General features: G+C 35.9%; 1 protein-coding gene across 2 annotated transcripts in view; it reads right to left on the reverse strand.

Moving 5' to 3' along the window:
• The window catches only part of NLGN1 (neuroligin 1), a 991256-nt gene that overhangs the window by 938212 nt on the left and 32453 nt on the right, over nucleotides 1–20591 (reverse strand). The window contains exon 1 of one of the 2 annotated variants that reach the window (XM_011998237.1): nucleotides 15924–15992. The exons of the other annotated variant lie outside the window; for it this stretch is intronic. The gene's annotated coding sequence lies outside the window, so the exon portion shown is untranslated. Of the gene's footprint in view, nucleotides 1–15923; nucleotides 15993–20591 lie in introns of those variants that run through there. 2 annotated transcript variants of the gene reach the window in all.

Raw genomic sequence — 20591 nt, forward strand, 5'->3', positions numbered from 1 at the left:
AGCTCCAAAATACACCAGTGATCATTTTACACAGCTACTGCTCCCACCAAGCTCTGGTAAATACTTTCATTCTTTCCTTTTGCCTCGTCAGGCTTACAGGTAGTAATGGCTTGGCTTTCTACTGTTACTATTTTACCTGGGTGATTTTCCACATACTGCTGGTTCCATTAGCTAATCCTACACATCTATAAATGGCCCCTTTATTAAACTCTCTTCATTTGAACTCTTGAATGAGCCAATTGGTCTTTGACAGATACTATAGCTATATTTATTGAATGCTTCCTGTAATCCAGGTGCTATTCTAAACACATTGCACATATTTAAATCACATTGACACTAATATGTAAATACTGACAGGGTTTCAATTTTACAAATGAAAAAACTAAGAAACAGAGAGTCTAAGTAACTTGCCTGACGTTACTCAGGCAATAAGTGGTAGAATCTGAACCTCAGTCCATGTTCTCAATATGCTGTATTGCTTCCCAAGAGGTATCATTCCTTGCCACCCTAGTTCATGCTGCCTTCTCCACATCCTCACCTCCTGTCTTGTCACTGCTTCATGTCACCTCTTTACTCTCTTCTTAGAGCTTATCAGTTTTAAAAATATCATTTATATTTATTTATGATGATGATAAATTATATAGGTCACCATCACTGGGCCAAGTGTGCCCAAATATCTGGTTAAACATTATCTCTGGGTGTATCTGTGAGGGTGTTTCTAGAAGAGATTAGCATTTGAATTGATGTCTTACTAAAGCAGATGGCCCTCCCCAGTAAAGCAGATGGTTGTATACCATCCAATCACTTATGGGCCTAAATAGCACAAAAAGGTGGAGGAATGTTGAATTTGCTTTCTGCCTGATAGTATGAGCTAGGCCATCATTCTTTCTGCCCTCCCACCTGTACTGGAATCTATACCATTATCTCTGCAGTTCTCAGGCCTTCAAACTACACTGGCTTTTCTGGGTCTCCCACTTATAGACGACAGATTGTAGAACTTCTCAGCCTCTATAACAGTGTAAGCCAATAACATAAAATAAATCTTTATAAACATATATAATATATACACACACACACACACACACACACACACCCATATATACACACAGGCTAACCTTGTTTTATTGTGGTTTCCTTTATTATACTTTCCACATAGTGCATTTTTTATAAATTGAAAGTTTGTAGCAACCACGTATCAACTAAGTCTATCAGCACCATTTTTCCAACAGCATCTGCTCACTTCCTGTCTCTGTGCCACGTTTTGGTAATTCTTAAAATATTTAAAATGTTTTGATTACTATTGTGTCTGCTAGGGTGATCAGTGATTGATATGGTTTGGATATTTTGTCCCCACTGAATCGCACATTGAAATGTAACCTCAAATGTTGGAGGTAGGCCTATTAGGAGGTGTTTGGGTCATGGGAGTGGATCCCTCACGAATGTATTGGTGTCTCCTCATAACAATGAGTCAGATGAGTCAGTTCTTGCTCTTTTTTTTTTTTTTTTTTGAGACGGAGTCTTGCTCTGTCGCCCAGGCTGAAGTTCAGCTCACTGCAAGCTCCGCCTCCCGGGTTTATGCCATTCTCCTGCCTCAGCCACCCGAGTAGCTGGGACTACAGGCGCCCACCACCTTGCCCGGCTAGTTTTTTGTATTTTTTAGTAGAGACGGGGTTTCACCGTTTTAGCCAGGATGGTCTCGATCTCCTGACCTTGTGATCCGCCCATCTCGGCCTCACAAAGTGCTGGGATTACAGGATTGAGCCACCGCGCCCGGCCTAGTTCTTACTCTTTCACATGAGATTTCATGGTTTAAAAGAGTGTGGCGTCTACTTGCTCCAGCTCTCACCATGTTAAGCACTGGCTCTCCCTTCACCCTCTGCCATGTTTGTGAGATTCCTGAGGTTCACAGGCCAAAATAAAGCTCCCTTCTTTATAAATTATCCAGCCTCAGGTATTTATTAATCGCAATGTGAATGGGCCGACACTGTGATCTTTGATGTTACTTTTGTATTTGTTTTGGAGTGCTGTGAACTGCAGCCATCTAAGATGGCAAACTTTATTCATAAATGTTGTGTATGTTCTGATTGCTCCATCAACTGGCCATTCTCAAGTCTCTCTCCTTCTGCTCCTGCCTCCCTAGTCCCTGAGACATAACAGTATTAAAGTTAGGCCAGTTAATAACCCTACAATGCCCTCTGACTGTTCAAGTGAAAGAATAGTCACACATCTCTCATTTTCAATCAAAAGTTGGAAATAAGCCTAAAAGTGTTACCTACTGAACACACAAATGATAAAAAAGCAAAATAATGTGTTATTGTTGATACAGAGAAAATTTTAGTAGTCTGGATAAAAGAACAAAACAGCTATAACATTCTCTCAAGCTAAGCCTAATCCAGAGCAAGACCCTAACTCTCTTCAATTCTATGAAGGCTATTAGAGGTGAGGAAGCTACAGAAAAGAAGTTGGAAGCAAGGTTGATTCATCAGTCGAAGGAAATTGGTTCATCAGTTGAAGGAAAGAAGATGTCTCCATAACATAAAAGTGCATGTAGAAAGTGCTGACGTAGAAGCTGCCACCAACTTACCCGAAAGATCTAGCTAAGATCACTGATGAAGGTTGCTACAGTAAGCCTGGCTTGTAGGCTTTCTTCTAAAGAAACATGATACCAGAAGATGATACCATCTAGGAATTTCATAGCTAGAAAGAACAAGTCAATGTCTGGCTTGCAGGCTTCAAAAGAAAGACTGACTCTCGTTAAGGGCTAATGCAACTAGAGAATTAAGTTGAAACCAATGATCATTTATCCTTGTGGAAATCCTAGGACCCTTAAGAATTATGCTAAATCTATTCTGCCCGTGCTCTATAAATAGAATATCAAAGCATGGAGGACAGAACACCTGTTCACAGCAGGGATTACCTAATATTTTAAGCCCACTGTTAAGACTTACTGTTCTGGAATAAAATGTCTTTCAGAATATTACTGCTTATTGACAATGCACCTAGTTACTCAAGAACTCTGATGGAGATATGCAAGAGATTAATGTTTTCATACCTGCTTACACAACACTCATTCTACAGTCAATGAATCAAGAGGCAATTTCAACTTTCAAGTCTTGTTATTTAAGAAATACATTTCATAAGGCTATAGACAGATTGATAATGATTACTCTGATGGATCTGGGCAGAGTAAATTGAAAACCTTCTGGAAAGGACTCAGCATTATAAATTCCAATAAGAGCATTCATGAGAGGAGATCAAAATATAAACATTAGCAGAAAAAAGTCAATTCTAACCCTCATGGATGACTTTGAGAGGCCAAGTCTTTAGTGGAGGAAGTAACTGCAGATCTGGTAAAAACAGCAAGAGAACTAGAATTAAAAGTAGAGCCTAAATAAAGATATAAATGAATTGCTGCAATCTCGTGAACAAACTTGAATGAACGAGGAGTTCCTTCTTATGGAGAAGCAAAGAAAGTGGTTTTTGGAAATGGAATCTCCCAGAGAAGATGCTATGAACATTGTTCAAATGACAACAAATGATATAGAATATACATAAATGTAGGTGATAAAGCAGCAGCATAGTTTAAGAGGATTGATTCCAATTTTGAAAGTTTTACTGTGGGTAAAATCCAATCAAACTGACTTGCACACTATAAAGAAATCTTTCTTGAAAGGACGGATCAATCAATGTGACTAACTTCAGTGTTGTTTTATTTAAAAAAAAAAAAAACTACCAATCTCAATCCCAGCACTTTGGGAGGCCAACGCAGGAAGATCACTTGAGCCTAGCAGTTCAAGACCAGTTAGGCAACATAGCAAGATCCCATCTCTACAAAACACACACACATACACACACACACGCACACACAACAGTAGCCAGGTGTGTTGGCATACACCTGTTGTCCCAGTTACTTAGCAAGAACTGCTACAGCCTGGCAGGTGGAGGCTGCAGAGAGCCATGACTGCACCAGTGCACCCCAGCCCATGCAAAAAGAAAATATGAGACCTTTTTTCATAAAATAAAATAAAATAAAATAAAATAAAAATTACCATAGCCACCCTAATCTTCAGCAACTACCACCCTAATCAGTCAGCAGCCATCACCATTAAGACAAGACCTTCCACCAGCAAAAAGATTAAGACTCACTGAACTCTCCAATGATCATTAGTACTGTTTAGCAACAAAATATTTTTAATTAAGGTATGTGCATTTTTAGACAAAATGTTATACACTTATTAATATACAGTGTCATGTAAACACAATTTATATATGCACTGGGAAACCAAAAAATGTCTATTACTCACTTTAGTGTGTTATTTACTTTATTGTGATGGTCTGGAACTGAATATACAGTATTTCTGAGGTATCCCTGAATCTCCTATTGTACTATTAATCATCTATCTATCAAGTAATCTCTCTCTCTCTTATGGGCTCTGTTTCTCTGGATAACATTGACTAACGCATTTAAATATGAGTTTATGTTCTGTCTCTACTGTGGAATGATAGGTATTAGAGGCCAGGAAAACAGATCTGTTCATATCAGTATCCACCGTGTACAAATGATACATACTGTAAGTATTCAACAAAACATGACTTACATGTCAACATAGCAATAAGAAAATTTGAATGTGAAAGCCGGCATGAAAATTAGGCCAGGCACCGTGGTTCACGCCTGTGATCCCAGCACTTTGGGAGGCCGAGGTGCCTGGATCACGAAGTCAGGAAATTGAGACCATCCTAGCTCACACTATGAAACTCCGTCTCTACCAAAACAATACAAAAAATTAGCCGGGCGTGGTGGCGGGCGCCTGTAGTCCCAGCTACTCGGGAGGCTGAGGCAGGAGAATGGCGTGAACCCGGGAGGTGGAGCTTGCAGTGAGCTGAGATCGCACCATTGTACTCCAGCCTGGGTGACAGAGCGAGACTCTGGCTCAAAAAAAAAAAAAAAAGAAAGAAAGAAAGAAAATTAATGAAATTTGCATGTGATAGCTTTTATTTTCTCTGTAAAGCAAAAACGGGTAATCTGCTCACAGTAAGGGCGCGGGTGGATAGATCAAATGTCTGTTAGAGGTGGAGAAGTTTTGAAATCCTCATTGCACAAATCGGGAAACTAAAGAAGAGGAATCGAACTGCCAGGTTCTGCTAAGGCTGGTCAGTGTGAACTGAAAGTGTTCCCAAACTTCCCTGTTCTCTGAGATTCTAAAATAATGCTTGGCTTCCCTGATGCAAGTACAAAGAAAACCCTATGAGGGTCAACAAGAATGCAGAATAAGGCTGCTGATATGTGGAAAACACAATGGCTCCAAAGTTTTAGCAATCTGAAGCCATTTAATGTGGAAGAAAACTGTCCAACATATCTCAGTAGGCTGTAAAAGCATTACTCTATTAGTGCAGGCGGTACCAGTTGAGCTTACTGTATGGGAAGAGCAAAATGTTCAGGAATTGGAGTCAGTTCAGCCATGCACTAGCTATGAGATCATTGGCAAATTATCTAACCTCTCCAAGTCTCAGGTTTTGCTTCTATAATTGAAACATGTATAGAGTTTTGAGCCTGGATACTAATCTTTAATGAACTTAAGCTTTAATTAACCATACCTATGGAACAGGTCATTTTACTATAATACCAAATAAAACAAAAGACACCAATCGACAGGAAACCATAATAGATCTTCACACAAGTACTTGTTTTTTTTTTTTTAATATATGTCCTTGCAAATTGCATTCTTGAAGCAGCAGAAAAAAACACCAAAGAAAATATTTTCTGTAATGTTAAAGAGCTACAAAATGTAATATATGTGTGTGAGTTTGTGTGTATGTATATACATACATACACAACTATATACTGCAGTGTCTATCATGTGTATATTTATATATACATACATATATACACATGTATATATACACACATATGTATATATGTAGATAGACAGATAGATAAATAGGTAGATAGGCAGATAGACACTGTAGTATATAGTTGCAAACATCCAGCCATTGAGGCCAGGAAATATAAAAAATAAACTAACACAGTAAGGGCATTTTCAAGTTTTAACTTTTTTGAGAAATGTTCCATTTTCTTCAAGGAACCAAATTAAATAAAGTAAAATAAAGAATATATATGTATTTGAAAGACTAAAATCCACACATTTGTGTTTAAATTAATAGTTGTAATTTTTAGCTTATAAATCAGCTATGCAGAAGTTGCCTTATCGAGACTGGGAGAAAAGATGGTAGAAGGTGGAATAAATGTATACCAGACCTGCCTGAAATCACACCCATGCTCATTTCATTCAAGCAGAAGTCTAAATTTTATCTTCCATTTTATAGATATTAGAGCCTATTCATTTTGATGAGCAGCATTACCTGCTCTCCTTCTGTTACACAGATATGCAGCCACAGACATCTATCGTTTTATCTAGGCATACAACATAATATCAAATATGAAATTGATTTTATAACAACCTTAGAAGAGCAGCCGTTACACTTTTGAAAAAGATGTTTAAGTCAGGATTTTATAAACAAGACTATAAGTCTAAATTCCTATAATCTTAGTATTGTATTCCAGTGATACTGCCTTTTTAGAAAGATGCCCAGTATATGTGATATTTTTCAAACTATATTTTTTACGGATCTTTTCAAGTTAAAATTATACACAGATATCACAAAAAAAATAGAGTAGAGCAAAAATTATGAGCAAATTAATACCAAAGTATGGATACAATCTTATGTTGCTTATTATGCAAGAATGTATGTTCACTGATCAGTTAAGTGAGCCATTTATACAATGATATGCTGTCAATGAATAAGCATGAGTGGGTGTAAATTATCTATTTCAAAAGTATATTACCTTGAAAAATATGATCCCTTCAAGTTCTTTACAGCATTACAATTTTCAATATTAATGGTTATGGGTTTAACTAGCACTATAGTCTTTCTACTAAGAAAATACAATGAAATTGTTCTCTAGAAAATAATTCCAGCTTAAGAGTAATGTTTACACGTTTTTCTTACTAAAGCAACAAAAATTCATAAATTGCCAGAAAAAGTAAACATTGTTGAAAATTGAAAATTAAATACGAAAAGTCTGAAAGTAAAGTTTTAAAATATGCTATGCGCATCCTTATTGATACTGCACATACAATATATATGTTTATTTACTTCTTTTTCCATTCTCATTAAATGCTTTCATTTTTTCAGTAAAATCTCAAAGCAACAGAAATCATAATTGATAAAGTTATATAAAATGGTATTGGGAGTACAGTTTCAAAAATTAATAATTTAATCACAAAGAGCTTCAATTTATCCTTTAGTGACTATATATATAGTAATAGTATATATACACACACACACACACACACATATATATATATAAAAGTAAAAATATAAAAATTGGACATTCAATTTTTTAAAAAAACTTCTAGTTTTTTAGAGACAGGGTCTTGTTCCTTCACCCAGGCTAGAGTGCAGTGACATGATCATAGCTCACTGCAGCCTCCAATTCCTGGGTTCAAGTGATCCTCCCACCTCAGTCTTCCTAGTAGATGGGATTATAGCCACTAGGCACAATACCTGACTGGCATTTAATTTCAAATCTTGTGTTTCCACTTTAAAATATACAGCCATTTGCCTCCCCTGGAAAGATTGGTGCCATAAGTGTTCCATTATAGACCCCAACTGGCTTCAAACCATTCTGTCATTTCCTCTAAACTGGTTGTATAGCATCATATTATATTTAGTTAGCACTATAGGTTGCTGGCTTACTTAAAAGATACATGTAATATGTGTATGTGTGTATCTTACTTGTTAGACCAAGTCATACTATAATTAATCAGGCAAAAGTATAAATTTTGAAAGATTTATTACTACAACTAACAGCAGGCAAGTTATTAACACCCTTAAATTCAGAAACTCTAGGCTATATTGTTTGCCATAGTGTTTATTATCAAATCCTGCAAACCTCTGATTAATAGAATTAATCAAACACCTTTCAAAAGTTAATTTTTTAATATTTTAATATAATCTTGAAAATAATTTTATAGTTGTTTCTAGTCTAATATTAAGACTCAATAATTACTGAAAGTATACAAGAAAACTAGTGTAAAATTTAAACCTTTCAATACAAACACCCCCATCCAGTCATTTAAATGCTAACAAAGTGAAGTTACAAAAATTAGCCCATAGGAATCTCTTTTTCCTTGGAGAATATTACACACATTGAATGTTACACCTTATTTTTGGCTGGATTCAGGAACAAAGTGATCTGCTTTATTAAAAGGAGAGATGAAACCAATTTAACTGTATAATGAAAAACTTGTTTGATAGAAAATATGATTAGTAATTTTACATGAAAAATAAACATTTGATACATTTTAAATACAATGGAAATAACTCAATACTCTTTATACCCAAAAAATCCCACTTACTTTTTTATAGCATTAAGATTTTCATATTTAGGCTGGGCGCGGTGGCTCACACCTGTAATCTTAGCAGTTTAGGAGGCCGAGGCGGGTGAATCACGAGGTCAGGAGATCGAGACCATCCTAGCTAACACGGTGAAACCCTGTCTCTACTAAAAATACAAAAAATTAGCCGGGCATGGTGGCAGGTGCCTGTAGTCCCAGCTACTTGGGAGGCTGAGGCAGGAGAATGGTGTGAACCCCGGAGGTGGAGCTTGCAGTGAGCTGAGATCGTACCACTGTACTCCAGCCTGGGAGACAGCGAGACTCTGTCTCAAAAAAAAAAAAGAAAAAAGAAAAAGAAAAAAGATTTTCATATTTAATGATTTTAAAATAAAAAATAAACAGGTAATGCACTCAATACAAATCATTGCACATTGAAAACTGGGTAACAGATTTAAGATCCCAAATGTTACTGGCATTTTTCCAACTTGCAAAGACACATTCATTACTCCAAATTTAAGTTAATTGCTGTTTATACATATTTTTACATAATTTGAGTGCAAATGTCATGGTTTTGAAGTTAAAAGGGCTAATATGCACCTACAATACAAATTTTTCAGGTTCATTTCAAAATACTAAAATTAGATTAATACAGAAGGCAACCAGGAATTTACATCATGACCTGGTAGTTTAACAGATTTAATATATACTTCAAATACAGGCATACCTTGTTTTATCACACTTCTCTTTATTGGGCTTTGCAGAGAATGTATTTTTCACACATTGGAAGTTTGTGGCAACTCTGCATTCGCCAAATCTATTGGTGTCATTTTCCCAACAGCATGTGCTCGTTTTGTGTGGCACTTCTCCTGTATTTCAACTTTTTCATTATTACTACATCTATTACGTTGATCTGTGTTCAGTGATCTTTGATGTTTCCATTGTGATTGTGCCTGGGTGTTGGAAACTCCATCCACAAAGATGGCAAACTTAACCAACAAATATGTGTGTTCTGACTGCTCCACTAACCATCCATTTCCCCATCTCTCTGTCTCTCCTCCTGCCTCCCTATTATCAGAGACACAACAATACTGAAACTAGGCCAATTAATAACCCTACAATGGCCTTTTACTGTTCAAGCGAAAGAAGAGTCACATATCTCTCACCTTTGATCAAAAATAGAAATACTTAAGTTTCGTGAGGAAGGGATGCCTAAAACCAAAATAGGCCAAAAGCTAAGGCTCTTGTTTCAAATGGTTAGCTAAGTTGTGAATGCAAAGGAAAAGATCTTGAAGAAAATTAAAAGTGTGACTCCATTGAACACAAAAATGATAAGAAAGCAAAACATTGCATTATCGCTGATATGGAGAAAGTTTTAGTAGTCTGGATAAAAGATCAAACCACTTGTAACATTCCATTAAGCTAAAACATAACCCAGAGCAAGGTCCTAACTCTCTTCAATTCTGTGAAGGCTTAGAGAGGTTATGAGACTACACAAGGAAAGTTGGAAGCCAGCAGAGATTGGTTCATGAGGTTGAAGGAAAGAAGACATCTCCATACGTAAAAGTGCAAGGTGAAACAGAAAGTGCTGGTTGGTGTAGAAGCTGCACCAATTTATCCAGAAGATCATTGAGGAGGTGGCTACAGAAAGCAACAGATTTTCAATGTTGGTGAAACAGCCTTCTATTAGAAGAAGATACCATCTAAGACTTTCAGAGCTAGAGAGAAGTCAATGCCTGGCTTGCAGGCTTCAAAAGAAAGACTGCTCTTTTGTTAAGGGCTAATGCAACTAGAGACTTTATGTTGAAACCAGTGGTCATTTATCATTGTGAAAGTCCTAAGATCCTTATGAATTATGCTAAATCTACTCTGCCTGTGCACTATAAATAGAATAATAAAGCCTGGATGACAGCACTTCTGTTTATAGCATGGATTACTGAATATTTTAAGCCTACAGTTCAGACCTATCCTTTCAAAATATTACTGCTCATTGAAAATGCACCCAGTCACTCAAGAGCTCTAACGCAGATGTACAAAATTAATGTTGTTTTCATGCCTGCTCACACAACATTCATTCTGTAGCCCATAGATTAAGAGTGAATTTCAACTTTCAAGTCTTATTATTTAAGAAATACACTGTAAACCTACTGCTACCATAGACAGTGATTTATCTAATGGATCTGGGCAAAGTAAATGGAAAACCTTCTCAAAAGGATTTACCATCCTAGGTGCCACTGAGAACATTTGTGATTCATGAGAGGAGAACAAAATATCAACATTAGCAAAAATAAGTTAATTCCAACCCTCATGGATGACTTTGAGTGGTTTAAGTCCTCAGTGGAGGAAGTAACTGCAGATTTGGTTAAAAAGAAAAAAAAAGCAAAAAACTAGAATTAAAAGTAGAGCCTAAAGATATGATTGAATTGCTGCAATGTCATGAACAAACTTGAATGGATGAGGAGTTGCTTCTTATGGATGTCAAAGACATAAAATCTACATTGTTGAAATGACAAGAAAGGATTTAGTACATCACCTAAACTTACTTGATAAAGCAACTAAGAGAGAGAATTGACTCTAATTTTGAAAGAAATTCTCCTGTGGGAAAAATCCTATCAAACTAACTTGCATGCTACATAGAAATCTTTCCTAAAAGGAAGAATAAACTGATGCAGCAAACTTCATTGCTGCCTTATTTGAAAAAGTTGCCAGAGTCACCCCAATTTTTAGCCACCACCATTCTGATCAATCAGTAGTCATAAACATCAAGGCAAGACCCTCCAGCAATAAAAAGATTAAGACTCACTGAAGGCTCAAATAACCACTAGGATTTTAGCTTTAAGTATTTTTAAATTAAGATACGTATTTTTTTAGATCCAGTGGTATTGCATACTTAATTGACTACAGTATAGTGTAAACATAACTTTTATATGGCCAGAGAAACAAAAACTTTGTCTGACTCATTTTGCTGCAATATTTGCTTTATTTCAGTGATGTGGAACAAAACCTACAATATATCCAAGGTGTTCCTGTACCTTTTTTTTTTTTTTTTTTGCAGGTGAATAAGCAATCCTTTTAACAAAAAGAAATAAACTTCAACTTTTTCAAAGATGTGAGATGAGCACATTTTTCCTTGTGTTCTACACCTTGGGACACATTTTGTGGGAATAGAAGCATAAAGTATTTACTCAACCTCAAAATAATTCCTCTATATAGTTTCCTGCATATTTCTTATTTGGCTCCCATTCATCCCTTGGATTAAATTTCACAAGTTTATAACCATTTGTTAATATAATACTAAAACTCAACAATGAGCCTCAACAGGTTTAGAAAATCATTCTCCAGGCTTTAAACCAGTGTCTCTTAACAGGTGTTAAGAGAAAAACTAAAGAATGTGGTATGTGCTATGGGGGAAAAAATTCTTCCCTTGTGCAAATAAACTTGGTTGCCTAAGCATTAAATAGACTCCAACAAGCTCTTTTCTTTCCATAAATTTTTCTTCAATATGCTAATCCGGATTGCTAATATCCAAGAGAGGAATTTAATAGGAGACATTTGTCAAGCTGTTTTGACCGACGAAATCTTAGAAAGTGAGTATCTCTAATAAATTGTGTCTCCACTGAATTGAATTTGGAAAATACTGAAATATTTCCCAGATAAGTCTATCTTTAAGGAACTTCAGAAGAAATAATCCTAAAAATGTCCACACAGTAACTATCGTTTTTACTTTTCTTGCTAACAGATAGCACTGTTCCCTCTTCTTACATTCAAGGGGAAAAAAAAGGAACATCCAGTACCCATTAACTCCCTGAAGGCAATTGTATCTTTATCTTTTCTGTCTACTGAATACTTCTAATTCCTTTAATCTTTCTTTAGAAGTCCCATTTTAAAACATGTGAGTGACTATTAGTGCTCCCTAAATCTTCCACAGTTTTTCTGTATTTTCTTAATAATTTCAGCTCTAAACTTTGAAAACAAAAGTGAAAAATTAAATAAAACTTTTTTCTCAGTGATTCATAATTATAACAGTTATCAGTATTAGAATCATATTATTTTTTAAAATAGGAGCACTATATTGCATACTGTTTAGAAAAGACTGCATATTGAATCTGTGAGCCCAGAATGCAGGGAAGAAATTCTGGATCAAGTTGGCATGTCTTTTAACTTAGTTATTTCCTTCATTTCTGTCATTTTTTTCCTTACATAGTCTTAATAGGAAAGACAATATGCATAAGGCTCATTTTTTCACCTTAATTAAACTCTATTCCTATCTCCAGGAAATTGGGTTTCTGGTATAGAAACTTTATAACACAAAATATTTATGCATCTAGGATATAAGATTTTCTCCATCATAAAATGAAAAGGGTTTTGATTTGGAAATACAGTCCAAAGGGGAAAAAAAAAACCACCATTAAAGTGAAATTTATCTCAAAATAACCAAACCATCAAAGGCTTATTTCTATTTTCTTAAGAGAAAAATATATTCATGCCTATCTGCTATAAACCCCAAATGAATGAATCCTTCAGGACTAACTTCCCTTGATAATAAATCTGCAATGTTAAAAAAAAAATCCAAAATAACAAATTGTATAATCTTTGGGGACTTGGATACTTGAAAACTCAGTCTAAGGGCTGAAATGAAAGAAACAGACCAGTAAATTGCTAGTTTGATGGCAGAGGGGATGGTGGCAGTGGTTAAAGGGTGACTGATAGCAGGGAAGGCAGGATCAGGAAGGCAAAGATAGCAGACTTTTGTCTGTAACACAGCACAGCACGTGTGTGTGTGTGTATGCACGAGTGTGTGTGTGTGTGTGTATGTGTGTGTTTGTGGATGGGGGTGGTGAAAGTAATGGCAGCAGCAGAGGCAAAGCCAAGAGTGATGGTGGCAGGAACAGCAATGAAAGAAACAGCACACGATGCACAATACTTGGCATGTTTGTAGTCTGGAGGCAAGATTTAAAGAAAATCAAAAGTTGGTACCCAAATGAGAGGAAATCAAGTCCACTAGGCTGAATGAAGAGGCAAGTCAGACAACCAGCTCCAAGACAAGTACCACAGAATACAACTGGGATTAGACACATTGTCATATCCATCAATGTTCAAGAGCAGGAGGAGCAAGGGGCTGCACACAGGAGTGCTGGATAAATTCCAATGCATGTTTTATTGCAGCTGCAACTGTCCTTTAATATTGTAGCTGAAAAAGCCTCATCTTTATTCATTCAGTCTTAAAGGGCTTCTGGTCACAGTGCGTAATTAGATCTTTACAGTAGACCACCGAGTCCTCTCAGAAAGCAGTAGTTATGGTCACAAAAGACACATGTAGTGTTGGGGGTGATGGATAATACCAACAGCTGAAAATCTACCTATGATAATTAAGAAACCAGGGGATAAAGAGCAGGAGGAAGCAACAGTCAAATTATTCCAAGTATAGGTACTTTCTAAACAGATCATGACTTGGGAATTTTCCTCAGGTTTCTCATATTATTTCTATATCCAAAAATGGAATCTTGACAGTCAAGTGTTTTATGTAGTGCTTCTTATTGCTAATGTCTGAGTCAGTCATGCAGGAATCAGAATCTACTTCGAGAAGTTTTAATAAGGATAACTTTAGATCTGGACAGGGTGAAGAAAAATAAAAAGGAACATTGCAGCACCCAGGGAATGGCAACAGAAAGAAGTTACGACTGGTCTAAGGACAAGAGAAAAATAGTGTTACTGGAGTACAATTAGAGCTGGAGGCATAGAAGAGAGCCACCCAACCAGGATCACAGTGATAAAAAGATGTAGTCACTGCTAGAAATCATGGCTTAGAGCAGGAAAGAATGGCAGGGATGGGGGTATAACCCAAACTCTCTCTCTTACACTCTGTTCTCCTACCATTGTCTTGCATTTGTTGGATTTTTAAAAGAAGCCAACTATCAAGGGGGCCTAGGTGGATGTAGCTTATAGAAGTCAAGGTTAGCTTCTCAAGGCATAGAACAAGACAGAGAAGAGCAGAACATGGATCTGGGTGGGTTGAGTTACAGATAATAACCTGTAGATATTTTATGGAATTAATGGGACACATAGTTAAACCACGCCTAAAATTAATGCTCTTGGTCACAAATATAGAGTCTTCCCTGTTTGACTTCCCTAATGTAAGGTCCTCAAATCATAAGAGATGGGTCATGAGTGGTAGGAAATTCAGAGTTATTAAAACATGTTCCAGAACTCATGTGTGTGCCATGTATTATTTGCCAAAGAATGGGAGTCACTAACCAGAATAAACAAAATTGTGTGAGGTACAGCAGTCTTCTGAAATAATTTTAATATTGGGAAATATATTCTAGATGTTTCCTTCTTAGTATATTTGGATGGTGACAATGAAAAATTGTTTTGCTTTTAACGCTGGTCATTTAAAACTGATTTCTTAATTTCCTAGCAAAGGTTAAATAATCATTTCTGTCTCTTCTTCAACAAGTGCTGGGTTCACTCGGTGTTTGATAAGTTCATTTAAAAATGGAGTTATAGACACGCTCTAATAACATGCATCATGTGGTGTTTGATTTTGTTCTTGCGGTTGTCGGTTAATCAGTTTGGTTTGGGATTTAGTTATAAAGAACAGAGTCTCAGTTTGGTATCAGTGGTTCTTTCTGATCCAAAAGTCATTATATCTTCTTTATAATATTCTCTCATTAAAACTGATGTTAGCCTTCCTTGTTGACTAAACGCATGGTACAGACTTTTACTACATTTTTTTCTTGCTTGCTTGCTTTTTTTGAGATGGAGTCTTGCTCTGTCACCCAGGCTGGAGTGCAGTGGCACAATCTCAGCTCACTGCAGCCTCTGCCTCCCAGGTTCAAGCAATTCTCCTGTCTCAGCCTCCTGAGTAGCTGGGACTACAGGCATACACTGCCACACCTGGCTAATTTTTGTATTTTTAGTAAAGATAAGGTTTCACTATGTTGGCTAGGATGGTCTTGATCTCCCAACCTTGTGATATGCCCCCACCTCAGCTTTCCAAAGTGCTGGGATTATAGGCGTGTGCCACCGCACCCAGCCTATTACAATTTTTTTTTCTAAAAATGACTTTATTGAACTGATTATAAATATCACAAAATAATGCTTCCACGAATGTAAGATTTTCATATGTGTGTGTATGTATATACCATCAAAACAGAATCAAACTTTATAACAAAAACATTATATATTTAAAGTGAAAATAATAGCTGAAAAGGGTAAAGAAATTTTCAAAAATAAAACCAATTTTTCTATGGCAGGTTATGGGCGTAGAAGGAGAAAAAGTGTGAGAAACAGTAGCCACACTCAAAGCATGGTTAAAGGATTGTACCAGCCTGTCAAAATTATACTGCATATTGTATGGACAAAAGTATTAAAATTGTTCAACAGAAAAATCATCGGAACAAAAGAGGTAAGTCATGACTATGGTGGATGGTCAGGAAACACAACTGCTGTTTTTCCATGGGAGCTTTTGTTGCTACTTTTCTAACACTTCAATGATTGAAAAGAAATCAAACTGCGAGAACTTACTGCCACTCCAGTGAGCCCTGGGGGATTTGTCACAAATTTGGAACTTGAGTGGCCTCAAGCTTCACAGGTCTGCTCCTCAGAAGTGACAGAAAGCAAAGAGAAAGCAGAGCATTAGTTACATGGAACTGAGCACCTACATATTTTCAAATGGTGGGTGAACTTCAGGCCACCTTTTAAGTTTTACATTAGACCAAATGACCAAAAAATTTCCTCTAAAGCATGTGCTATTCTTAGGAGTTTCCAACAACCACCATTATTTTGTAGCTATTCACAGATAATTCTGAACCTACTCTTGCCTAATAGAAAGCTTCTTAAACACTGAAAATTGGATAAATAACTACAATATAGAGTGACTTTACAACTCCTTTTAGACTATTTTATAGGGTGTCATTTTACTAAAAACCTCAGAAAGGATAGGAACATTCAAGGAACTTAGCTCTTGATCCTAGAGAGCTGGTGAACATCAACAGCTTATTCTGATAGTAGATTGTAGAGAGTGCAATTGACTCCAGCTACATGGTGCCCTGTATTCCCTGAATAATGATATAATCACTAGAAAAAAGTGTGTTTACTCTTTGTCTGTACTTTAAACAAAAGTATACCACTTGAAGTATTTACTCAAATATTGTTTCATTCTAAATCAGTGTTTCTTAAGTGAGGCCCATGAATTGTAATCACCTGCAGTGTTTGATCAAAATGCAATTTCCTAGCCCCCATTACCAGGTAATTCATATGCATGTTAACATTCGAAAACCACTACTACAAAGAACTCATGTATTATATTAGTAATAAGAATATGAATATTAGAATCTACTTTGCTATACTGTTTGATACTCTTAAAGATTTTATGAAAAAAAGGAAAGTTAAGGAGAAAACAGTTTAATTTGAATATGTCTAAAAATTATCTAATATAAACTATAACACATAGTTTTAAATTTCTAATTCCCCACCTCTCCTGACCCCCACTTTCTAGTTAAGGATTTTGGATTAAAGTCGATTCTAGAATTCTGAATAATCGTGTATTTTCTACTTCCACAGTCTAGAAGAAAAGAATCTAAGCTTAAAAAGCAAGCAATATTTTGGGTGATTCTTAAATACTTTTAAAAGGGCCTCACGATTCTATATTTCATCATTTTATGTAGTAAATCATAAATCTTAATACTAATTAATGAATTTTTAGGGACATTTTTATTTAAGCAACTTGTTTCCCATAAATTATATAACCTAAGCCAGGAGCTTCTCAACTACAAAGAAGTATCAGATCAAGAAAACTTCCATTATGCATAAAGTGATAGAACAACTGATGTTTTAGGAAGAGCTCGATTAAATACATATAAGGAGGGAGCAAAATGATCAAGAAATTGGTTGGTTATAAATTAAACACTCAAAGTACAAATAAAAACTTATCTATGTACCAGCAACAAAGGGAGAAAATAGAAAAAAAGAAAATAAATATGCACCATACAAGCAAAAATATAAAATAGCTAGAAATCTAAGAAAGCTAACAATGAAACTGTAAATTTTACTGAGGGACATGAAAGATCAGGCCCTCTTCTCTTTTCCTTCTTTTTCCTTACTGAACATTATTAAACTAAACTAACTGGGTAAGACAGAGGAAAGTAGGCATCTTAATGGGGGAGGGTTTGCATCCAAGATGGCCCAGAGGAAGGGATCAGAGCCTGAGCATGGTGAGGAGAGGTCTCAGACAGGGAGGGAACACTGTGGGGAGCTAGGGGATTTGCAGAATGAGGAGTCATCCAAACAGAGGCAAGTTTAGACATAGACTGCTCAATCCCAAACAGGATGAGGGTGTTCCTGCAGGAGGGCAGCCCAATAAGGAGCATCAGAGCCCAGGTAGGGTGAGGAGGATGTCTGTCAGAGGAAGGCACAGTGGCAGCAATGGGAGACTGGTTCAATACAGGGCAATTGGTCAAATAGGTAAATATCTTAAGAATAATAAAAGCCGTGTTTCTCATTAACATAAAAATGTTGCAAATATGAAAAGGGAGAAAACCCAAATAATTATGTGGTGTTTGATTAGAATTTTAGGTAGTAGTGTGAACTCATTATTTTTAATAGAAAGATATAGAAATATAAAGAGATATAAATTGGATAAATATATATTTCCGAACTCTGTCCACTGAGAGAGACTGTGAGGAGTGGTTCCCAAATAGTAATGAGGATACCCAGCACCCAAATATTGGCTTCAAATATCACTGTCCTCTAAAAGGAAATGAGACTTCTAAAAGATAACATAGGAAATAAGTCTAGAGGACTTTGGGTTTGGCATTAACTTTTATACACCACTCCAAAGACACAATCCACAAAAGAAATAATTGATAAGCTGTACTTGACTACAATAAAAAAGTATGCAAAAGACACTACTAAGAGAATGAGAAGACAAGCCAAAGACTAGATGAAAATGTTTATTAAAGATATATCTGATAAAGGATTCATCCAAAATATACAAGGAACTCTTAAAACTCAACAGTAAGAAAATGAATAACCTGATTAAAACATTGGCCAAAGTCCTTAGCAAACATCTCACCAAAGAAGCTATACAGATGTAAATAAGCATAGAAAAAGATGCTCCACATCGTATGTTATTAGAGAAATGCAAATTAAAACACTAACGAGGTACTTCCACACAGCTATTAGAAAGGGCAAAATCCAGAATGCTGACAATACTAAATGCTGGCAAGGAGGTGGAACAAAAGGAACTCTCATTGACTACTAGCGAAAATACAAATGGTATAGCACCTTTGCAAGTCAGTTTTTTAATTTCTTACAAAAGTACTTACACTTGTACTGAATGATCCAGCCATCACATCCCTTGGTATTTCCACAAAGAAGTTGAAAACTTATGCTCATACAGAAACCTGCACACAGGTGTTTATAGCAGTTTTATCTATCATTTCCAAAATTTAAAAGAACCCAAGATGTTCTTCAGTAGGTTAATGGGTAAACTATCATGTATCCTGACAAAGGAATATTATTTAGCACTAAAAAGAAATGAGCTATCAAGCCATGAAAAGACATGGAGGAAACTTACATGCTTATTACTAAGTGAAAGAATTCAATATAAAATTGTTATGCACCATATGATTTCAGATAAATGACATTTTTAAAAAGCCAAAATTATGGAAATAGTAAAAAGCTTGGTGGTTGCCAGGGGCTGGTAGGGAGGAAGATATAAATAGGTAGACCATAGAGCCCTAGAAGATTTGTAGAGCAGTGAAACTATTCTGCATGATACTATGATGGTGGGCATATATCATTATACATTTGTGGAATCCACACACTGTATCACACCAACACTGAATCCTAATGAAAATTTGGATTTTGGATGATAATTATGTGTCACTGTGGATTCACTGTTCATAACAATGTATCACTCTGGTGTAAGATGCTGATAATAGAAGAGGATATGCAAGAATGAGGGCAGGGCATATATTGGAAATCTCTGCATCTTCCAATCAATTTTACTACAAATGTGAAATTGCTGTAAAAATTAAAGTATATATTATATATATATGTATATATCTAAAAATCATGGCAAAAATTGATTACTGAATTTGAAAAATGCTCACAGATACTGATTTCATCATATTTCATACAAATAAAAAGTTATATAAGTACAAGAAAGATTTTGTACATTGTAGATGTGTGCTAGATTTGATAGGAAAAGTACATGAATAAAAAGAAATTGTTTGCTCCATATTTGCCCAAAACTACTCTTATTCATAAAGAAACAAACCAAAATGTAGATTAAAAACAAAAAAAAGGGAACACAAGGATCCTTGGAGAAATGGCTGGTTCAACAGCTAGAGAAGGAAAAGCACAAGATGATCCAGGAACATCTTACTGGGTCAGAAGGCAAGAAAGTGCTTTCAGAATGATAGGGTTATGGTAAAAGTTCACGTGTTCTACCCTAACATGTTTCTACTAGTGAAATAGGGAAAATTTTAGCATGAAAGAATAAAATGAGAGTAATAAAAACGGTGACCCATTTAGTGAAAATAGAATGAATACATACTGATACAGTCAATTAACTAATTAAAAGTTAGCTGGGCATGATATATTACAAAGGGGAAAAGAATACTGTCTTCATCTGTTTGTATTGCTATCAGAAATATCTGAGGTTGGGTACTTTATAAAGAAAATATATTTGGCTCACAGTTCTCCAGGCTGTGCGAGAAGCATGGTATCAGCATCTGCTTCTGGTGCTGCCAGGAAGTTTTTGCTCATGATACAAAGCAAAGAGGAGCTGGTATGTAAAGATCACATGGTAGGAAGCAAGAGAGAGGAAAAGGAGATGCCAGACTCGTTTTAACAAGTAGATGGCAAAGGAACTAAGAGTGAGAACTCATTTAATCCCATGAGAATGGCACTAAACCATGAGGACATATCCCTCATAACCCAAATACTTTTCACTAGGTCACACCTCCTATATTGGGGATAAAGTTTTAACAAGAGTTTTAGAGCAGACAAATATCCAAATGATATTAGACACCTTTACAGGGGAGAAGGCTGGCAGATACCACCTTAATCAAGAGCCACCTGATAGGATGCAGTAAGATAATAGCTTCACTTCTGTGACATTTTTCCAAAACATGCATCTTATAAAAGTAATCATTAAGAAATATCAGACAATTCCAAACTTAGAGA

Source organism: Mandrillus leucophaeus, unplaced genomic scaffold (assembly GCF_000951045.1).
Source record: "Mandrillus leucophaeus isolate KB7577 unplaced genomic scaffold, Mleu.le_1.0 Scaffold563, whole genome shotgun sequence".
In the NCBI taxonomy this organism is placed as follows: Eukaryota; Metazoa; Chordata; class Mammalia; order Primates; family Cercopithecidae; genus Mandrillus; species Mandrillus leucophaeus.